Below are 10,297 nucleotides of genomic sequence, written 5' to 3' on the forward strand. Positions count from 1 at the left end.
GATATGAATTTTTATTTTACTACAATTAGAATCTTGACTCTATAAATTTCTAAGTTCAGTTTTCATCATGTGTGGATTTCCAGCAATTTTATGTAAAATTAAATTTGTTTAATTATATGTTGGTTTGTTAGTTGATTGATTTATTTGATTTAATTAAGTGAAGTTTTTATTTGATTTTGTAATTTCATAAAAAAAAAAAAAAAAAAAACATGATCAACCTTTTATCTTCATAAAGATATATAATATCAGAAATGGATATCAAGGCAATTTCTTTTTTTTTCTTCTTCTTTTATGTGTTCTATCAAGGCTGAAATCGTAATTTACTCAAATAATTAGGGAAAATAGAAAGTAACTAAGAGAGGATGTCCCTAATGAAGGCTAATTAGCAAAAAAAGAAACAATTGGTTTTGTATCAAGAGATGAACCTTAATGTTCATGCTCAAACAATAACAGCCTACTCTTTCTTTCTTTCTTTCTTTATTTTTATTTTTATTTTTATTTTTTTTTAAAGCAGCAGCAGATTATGTTATTGAAGGAAAGGAATTCCAGGTAATACAATGACAGCCTACTGACATTGTTAAAAACGTGGCATTATAAATTTTTTGAAAAAATAAAATTTGAAAATTAAAAAATAAAGATAAATTACACATTTAATTACTTAATTTTTTTTTTAGAGTTTCTATTTTAATCAGCCATCTTTGAGATTGTTAATATTTTGGTGTCAGTGTGTCAACGTAGTATAATAATGATTTAATTATCAACTGTTTGTAATTCAAATATAATAACTTATTTTATTTTTTTGTTATTTATATTTCTTTTATATTTTATTGCATGAAATTAAAACTATGAACTTGTATTGTAATTAGAATCTTGATATTATAAAATATGAAATATTTATTTGAATTTATTTCGATGAATTGAATGATAAATACTTGAAGTAATGCTATTTTAGTAATTTTGACAATTAGATACTCTTCACCCATTTTGAAATTTAAATGGTATAATTACCATAAAATAAAAATTTATAATTTAATTAAATGCAATAAAAATATCGAATGCTTATTTATAGTTTTATTATTGCAATCTATTTTTATATAGATAATATAAATAATAAAATAATTTATTATATTAAATTTCATAATTTATAATGACCAATCATTATAAAAATAACAAAAAGTATAATTTACTTTATTTTTTAATTTTATTTTGTAAAAATTTATAATTTTACATGACAATGTCATGTCATTAAATATCAACAATTTTTCACTAAAAAAGACTATTAATGGTTAGGTGATAAAAAAGACAATGTTATAAAATATTAGTGATGAATTCATAATTTTTCATAATTAGATTATCAAAATAAAAAATTATTTAAGATAACATGACTAAACGTGTAATTTACCATAGATAAAATTTGAAGCGTTATTACTACAAGTTATCATGCTAGCTTAATATGATAACTTAATCATATATACTATTATATTGCAATATATATATATATATATATTTGATAAGGTTTACTTATATAGATATGTAGATGGATAGTTTCATTTTTTGACATACAGGAAAATCTCTAAAATTTTTCTTTATAATGATATGTAAGATACTTCCTAATTTTAGGCTATTTATAAAAAATATATATTTAAAAATTATTTAATTATCCAAAACTTTCAAATTTATGTGGAAGACCAATTCAATTATTTTTAAGTTGTCAGTAATAAAATCTAATTTAAATATATTATTTTAAAAAATAAATATTCAAATAGACTAAATATACATCTTTTTTCATTTAAAAATTTCAAATATAGTGATATATTCTCTTTTAAAATAGATTTCCTAATAATATAAATATATATCTTTGTAAATCTAAAAATCTCAAATGTAATGATATTATAAAATAGATTTTTTAATAATTTAAATACAAGTCATTTTAAATTTTATTTTTAGAGATTTAATAATAATATTTTATTATATGATTATTTTTAAATTTAAGAAAACCAAATATCACATACATTAGCAAAATAAGTTATTCTTTAACGATACTCTCCATGTTAACTGTATTTCTCTATTTTTTTCAACCTTTACGTTTGCAAAGAAATAATTTTTTAAGATACACAATATTTTTTATTATGTTTTTATAACTTTTTTTATATATGAGATATACACTTTTTTATTATATTTTTTATCATTTGTGTATCCACATGTTAAAAAGTTAAAATCAATGTTTTTTTTTTTAATTTTTATTAAAGCTTTGAATATTTTGTTTGTTTCAAAGTATATGTATGGATCTTATAAAAATTTTTTTGACAATTCATGGATGGTGGAGTAAAGGAAAAAGATCAGTCTAGCACAATAATGACTCTTTTGAAATTTTTTGCTAATTAAAGGTAAAAAGTATTGATTTAATTATTTAGGCATTATTTGTTGGTGTTAGCTTAAGTGTAGATAACAATCCAAGAGGGAAAGAATTGGATTGTCTCTAAATTCTTTCCCAAAAATAAATTTTCAAATAAATGTAGATGAAAAATTAAAAATTAAAAATATAAGAAAATTATCAAATCAAAGTACAAATAACAACAATGAATATAAAAAGAGTAGGGATAAAGAAATTAAACTCAAAGATTTATAGAGATTAAGTCATTATCCAAAAGCACCTACATCCTCTCCCTTATCCTTACTTACTAAGGAGTTTAATTCACTAATTGAAAAATCTTTTAGAAGATACAATCCCTATCTTTTTAATGCTAAAATAGTAACTTCTCCCTTTTTGTAGGATTTATTCAATCCTTCACAAAACTCTTAAGAGGATATCATACCTATTGCTTTTTAATCCTAAAAGGATACTACACATCTTGCTCTCTAATCCCTCTTTGAGTACAAAGGCTTTGGCAAACTATGAAATACTTCTCAAAGCTTGAGTGTTTGCCTAAACGAAAAATAAGCATGATAATTAAAGAACAAATATAATTTATATACAAGAATAGGAAGAATAAAGCTTTAATCTTTAAAATATTCTTGAATCCTTGAAAGAAAGAATGTAAGGTTTATTGGTGCTTGCTTTCTTACTTCACAAGTATGTTAGAAAATTTACAGAAGAAATGAGTTTGTAGCTGTTAGAAAAGATTGGGAAATGAAAAACCATGTTTTTTTTCCTTTTAAAGTAGTCATTTAAAGTTGTTTTAGGTGAGGGGGATCAATTTGTTTTGATAGGGGATCGATTAGTTCTTAAATTTCACTCAAATTTTGGCAGTTATAGCATAATGGATTGATCTTTTTTTATACCTAATTGATTGGTTTTTGTTGATTTTGTATACAGGGTGATTCTACATGAATAGTGCCATTGGTTGTTTCCTATTTTGCATTCAACTCAATATTTTGATCATATCTTTCGTTATACAACTCTAAATTAAGATCTGTTTAAAGATTTAAAAACTAAACTTAAGGGGCTTTCTATCCATATAAAATTTATCATCTAATTCAAAGTATAAAAATTGTAATGAATTTTCAAATCTACCCTTTGTTCAGTTGTTAGACAATGACAGTCTCCAGTAAAAATTCAAAATCTTTTCTTAAAAAATTTAGATTTTGATTTTGTTTGATCCATTAGAAAGTAAACTCAAAGAGCTTTACATCTATATAAAATAAAAATACTAAAACTTTGTAAATTAATATAGAAAAATAAAACAAATTTAATGTTGGAAAACTTTGATCTCACAAGACATCTTTTTCTTAGTAAATCGATTTCTTAAAAGCAATATTATTAAAATTATATTGAATCCAAGATGAATGAGTTCACTTTAAAATAATAATGGGACTTTCATTTAAGCTCAAATAAATAACATTTAAAGATAATTTTTGTTTGAGAAATACAAAAACATTTGTTTTAAACTTTGAAAAAAAATTTACAAATTAAGAATTGTTAATCTTGGAAATTTGTATATTAACATTAAGACTAATATTTTAAAACAATTTCCAAGATATTTTTCAAATCAAATATCACTTTTAAAAATATATTATTTATTTAGTATAAAAATAATAAAAATTAAGAAAATGTACTAAATAAATATTTTTTAAAATCTTAATCAAGCTTATTTAGCTTAATGTTTTATCATTTCAAAATAATGATCAATTCAAGACTAGCAATTAGTTTTATTTTTTATTTAGAAAAAATTATATAGGCTTACTTTTAATTGTTGATTTTATTATGCTTTTCTTTCTTTTTTAATTTATAAATAAAAGCAAATAACTAAAATATGGTACTAATTCTAACATAATCATTTTATATAAAAGTAAAATTGTGTTTATTTATTTGAAATTAAGTTTTTATAATTTAATTCTTTTATAATATTGTTAGGTATTTTTTTTTGACGCAAAACGTAAGTAGCAAAAGTAAAAAATAAATTTTTTTACCTTTGAAATTGATTATAAAATCTTGTGATGAGATTGATACTTTATCGCTGAAACCTTTTTACAATAAATTTTTAAAATAATTGTTTAAAATTTAATACTATTACTTAAAATTCAAAACTATTTCATTTTAGTTTTTACGGTACATAATTTTACATCATATGTAAAACTTAAAATAAGTATAAAAATTAATTTGGTAAATCTTATAGATGTTGAAAATCAAGATATTACTAAAACTCATGAAAAAAATGTACATACGAGTAAACTGTTGCGTATATTATTTAAACATTTAAAATTATTTTTTTTTCTAAAGAAATAAAACTTATCTTAAAATTATATAAATTTGTAAATGTATAAAAGTGATTGCACATGATAGAAATTGCAAAATTTGAGGAAAGTTTATTTGAACTGGTAAAAGTTTTAGTTTTTAATTTAATATTTTGTTGGTGTACTCAATAATACTATTTACATATAAATCTTTTGGATATTTTATTTTTCTTCAAATATTATTATATATTTTGAATTTTTTAATTAAAAATTTAATTTTATTATGTTTTGATATCTTAGTTATATTATTTGTAGTTTTTATATATATTGAATATTTAATTGATTAAATAATATTAATTTATATATCTAAAAATATTTAAATAAATAAACATAATTTATGTATTACACGAGTAACAAGTTGATTTATTTATATATTAATAAAAAGTTTAATCTCATTTATTGATTTATACTGAAAAGATACGTAAGTTTTAGTAATAAATGACATTTTCATTAGATTTATTACTGATGATAGCAATGCTATTATACTTAATAATTCTCGTTGATTTCTTGTGTAGCTTAGAGTTAGATTTGATATCTTAGAATCAACATATTTGGTCATGTTTGGTATAAAAGATTATGATAGGATAAGATAAGATAATATTATAAATAGGATTAAATTAAATAATGTCATCTTATTTTATATTTAATGTATGCAAGGATTATGATAGATTAATTTATTTATTTATCAAAATTATCCTTCCTCAAAGTTTATATAATTTAAATTATTGATGTAATTTTTAAATGTATAATTGGATATGTAAATTTTATTTCATGGATTAAAAATGATCATCTCCACTTAGGGATGATTGAATAATCCTATACCAAGAGGATATTAATCATCTTTGCAATCCCTATCCCTTTTTTTTAAATACAAATCAAACATGATATAGGATGATTATCATCCTATCATATCCATAATCCTATGTATCAAACATGACCTTCATGTACTATATTAATTGAGAAAAATAAAATATATATTTTGGTACATGAAATATTAAAGTAACTACAAAATAAATTTTTACTAATCTCATAAATGATAAATCTCACACAACAAATCTCAAAAAAATAAAAATTCAGATATTGATTAAAGCTCTTTAAATCATTGAGATATGACACCTTTAGGATAAGAATACTTTCCACTTATTGATAGTGGTGAATTTACATTTCTTTTAGGTTGTCCAAAATTTATTCAAGAATTATCAATAGATTTATTAATTTTATCAATAAAAAATATTTTTAAAAAATTACGAGTATTTAAAAAAATTTTAAATTTTTTTCTATAATTTAATCTTTAAAGATATCTATAAAGACTCAACTATTTGGCAATACCTATTGATAACTTTTTGTCCCCTCATTTGATATGTAGGAAATAAGAAAATGTGGGCAAGGGGAAATGATTTTGAAATTATGGTCCATGCCCTAATTTTGCCAACGCCCTACGGGCCCGTCATCAATAAACATAAGCATACTACTCAAAACAGTACGACTCATACAGTTATCAAGGTATAAAGTTGGCATTCCATAGTCTCTTACTTTTAGTATGTACATGTTTTTCTTTTGGCATGCATGAAGGAATCTACGGAGGGAAGAATTGAAACCTTTAGTTGGAGTTTGATATGGGAAAAGTAAGTATATAATTTTTGAGATTTTTAAAAAAATTTTAATAGTGTAAAAAAATAAAAATAGGGCAATAAAAAATTATCTTTTCTCTAACTTTTTTTATATTTTGGAGAAAAAGTGAAACTTTTGACTCATTTACCCTCACTTAATTAGAGTTTCATATTATATTATCTTTTTAAGTCTTTTAAAATTACAAAACAAATGTGATTTTTGTTATTTATAATTTTAACAACTATTACATTTTTAAGATAAAGAAACATAGTGGTTGTTGAAATCATATTTTTGGAATTCTAAAATTTTAACAAAAATCAAAATTTTAAAATAAAAATAATGGATGTTGAAACTTGATTTTCAAAATTTTTTAATTTTAACAAAAATCACATTTTTAAGATAAAAAAATAAAGTGGATATTGAAATTATAATTTTGAAATTCTTAAATTTTAACAAAACTATGTTTTTAAGATAAAAAATATAGTGAATGTTGAAATTATATTTTCAAAATTTTAAAATTTTAATAAAGATTGTGTTTTAAAAAAAAAAGAAATATAGTGGATGTTGAAATAAGATCTCATTTTTAAGATAAAAACATGATGGATGTTGAAACTATCACTACAACAAATCTGGTAATTTGTGATGATTTTTCTAAGTAATACATAATATTTCATCATGCATAGTATATCAAAAGTGATGAATAATATAATGAATTCGTCACACTTTTATATTATTTTAATATTTTATACAATGACGCATAAAATCGTCACATGATAATGTCATCACCAAAAGCTTGCTCTCCAAATTTTATCGCCAAATATAGATGGTGGAAAATTTTGTTATGACATTTGAGATTTTAGGTGACGTTATAATTTTATCACAGAGTTAAAAATTTATCTGTGATGTTTTTGTCTCACAAATTTTAGGTGACATTAATTTTTGTCACAACTTGAACACTTTAATTAATTATTAATGACTTCGTAATTTTGTTACATCTTATTATGGTTGTAGACACCCTATTTTGTTCAAAAAAAATTTTTAAATTCATTGGGTTTCGATTTTTTATTTTGATTGAGCAATTGAGTTTAATCAAAAAAGTGAATTTTGGACCCCAAAGATTAAGTTTTAAATTTTATTTGTATTTTAATTTTTTAGTTTAATTTTTATTTTTTTATTAAGAAGAATCAAAGTCAATTGGTAAAAAAATAAAAAAAAAGAATAAAAAAGAAAAATGTGAGATTTTGCATAGAAAATCTTCGATTCAATTCAACTCTTGGATTCTATCTCAGATTTCAACTTTAATGGTTAAATAATTTTGCAAAGACTTGGGGCACAATCCATTGAAAAAGGAAAGATTGCACAGAGAATAAAATTTAGAGAAAAATACTAGATTCGGTTGAATTAATTTCTTCTAAATCGAAAGGAATTCAATTCCAATATAAGGACCATGAATCTGTGACCAAAAGAGGGGGTCTCATAGCAATTGATTTTGAGATCAAATAGAGGTCATTGAAAAGAGAAAAAATTTGGATAGAGTTTTGAATCAACAAGGAAGAAGCAATAAAACAAAAAAATTTGCAAGAAAATCCAACTAGAGTTTTTGGAAGAAAGGTTAAGATTTATAATAGGAAACATCAGTTTTTGAAAGGTAAAAATTTAAACCCGTGATCCATTGAGATAATGTTTGCTTTCATTTTTTTTGTGATTTTTACATAACTTTTATAATATTTAATTGCTTACTTTTATTTTTATATTTATTACATGGTATTTATTTTTGCATGAATTTGCATGACTAATATTATATTTGCATGATTAACATTATTTTTCATAATAATTTATTTGCCTAATATTTTATTTACATGATTAATATATTTGTATGATTTATTAATATATTTGCATGACAATTAATATTTTGCACAATTATTAATTTATTTGCATAATTATCAATTCATTTATTTGTGTGATTGCATGATTATTATATATTTAATTGCATGTTTATTTGCATGATTTATATTATTATTTGTATTATTACATATTTAATTGCATGATAATATATTTAATTGCGTGTTTTATATTATTAATTGCTTGATAATATATTTTATTGCATTTGTTTGGTTAATTACATTATTATATATTTAATTGCATGTTTTATATTATTAATTGCATGATAGTATATTTAATTGCATGTTTTATATTGTTAATTGCATGATAATATATTTAATTGCATTTTTTGGTTAATTGCATGATTATATATTTAATTGCATGTTTTATATTGTTAATTGCATGATAATATATTTAATTACATGTTTTATATTGTTAATTGCATGATAATATATTTAATTACATGTTTTATATTGTTAATTGCATGATAATATATCTAATTGCATTTTTTTGTTAATTACATAACTATATATTTAATTGCATGTTTTATATTGTTAATTACATGATTATATATATATATTGGCATATTTTATATTTTTAATTGCATGATAATATATTTAGCATGTTTTATATTGTTAATTGCATTATTATATATTTATTTGCTTGATTTATATTGTTAATTTTGTGATTATATATTAAATTGCATGATTTATATTGTTAATTGCATGATTATATATTTAATTGCATGTTTTACATTGTTAATTGCATGATTAGATATTTAATGCCATGTTTTAACTTGGTAATTGCATGATTATATATTTAATTGCATATCTATTTGCATGATTATTAATTTATTATTTATTTGTGTGATTATAAGATTATTAATATATTTATTTGCATGATTATTACTATTGTTATTGCATGATTTTATATTTATTGCATGATATGATATTATATTAATTTTGAATGATATCTAATTGCATATTTTTATATTTATTGTGTGCATAATTGCATTATTATATTACTAACATATTTGTGTGATTATATTTGATTTGCATATTTACATGATTGTTATTATTGCATGATAATTTATATATTTGCATGACATTTTGACATGAATATTTTAGCATGACCTAGGCATGATATTTGGCATGATTTATAATATATTTGCATGATAATTTTTGCATGGTATGATTTAATATTTATTACATGATTGCATGATTGCTTGATATTCTTGATAGAATTTTTGTATTACCATGTGTTGTAAATCAATAAAAAGGATTGGAATTGATTTATTGGCATGATAAAACCGTCTTTGATAAGACTTAAGTAAGATAATACATAATTAATACGGTACCGATTTTGGGCATAAATGGGCACTAATACCTTCTCTACATGTAACTGACTCCCAAACCTCAGTTCTGATGATGTAGACCAGAATCTATTCTTTTTAGGGACCTTTAGTTTATACTTAAAACAACCTTAAAGATGATAGATTCACATAGGTGGCTAATTACACCTAGGTAAAAAAGATGGGTGGCGACTTCATAGTTTTTATGTCTAATGGGTAGGTTCTCCCAACCTAAACATTATGACAATTTGACGACTTTGCTGAAGATATTAAAGAGTCAAGCCAGTAGTTAGTTATATGTTATCTTAAGCCTTATTTTGATAGTTTTTATTACGTAATTATTTATGTAGACTAACCTATTTGTTTGGGATTTCTTATTTGTTTGTTTTGTAGATATTATTTTTTATTCACACCTATTTATTTGATTATTCTACATGTCCCTTTACACATACCACACTTGCATTCATGCATAAGCCCTATACCTGAGCTTTATCCTTTATTAAAGAAAGCAAGTAACTACATTCTCGTGAGATGATAACCTCCGTGTGAGCTAGCAAAAACTCTCACTCAAATTAAACCCCTTTCGTTTGAGCCTAAAATGGTAGGCGAGGATTGGGGGGTACCTTACTAGTCTACAATGGACGATGATGTAGGGAATAGTTTGGGAGCCTTTATATTATCAAGCCTTTGAACCCAGCATGTACATAAACTCTAAGGATC

The sequence above is a fragment of the Durio zibethinus genome, chromosome 2, assembly GCF_047325235.1.
Source record: "Durio zibethinus cultivar Kanyao isolate XHJ-2024 chromosome 2, ASM4732523v1, whole genome shotgun sequence".
Classification (NCBI taxonomy): domain Eukaryota; kingdom Viridiplantae; phylum Streptophyta; class Magnoliopsida; order Malvales; family Malvaceae; genus Durio; species Durio zibethinus.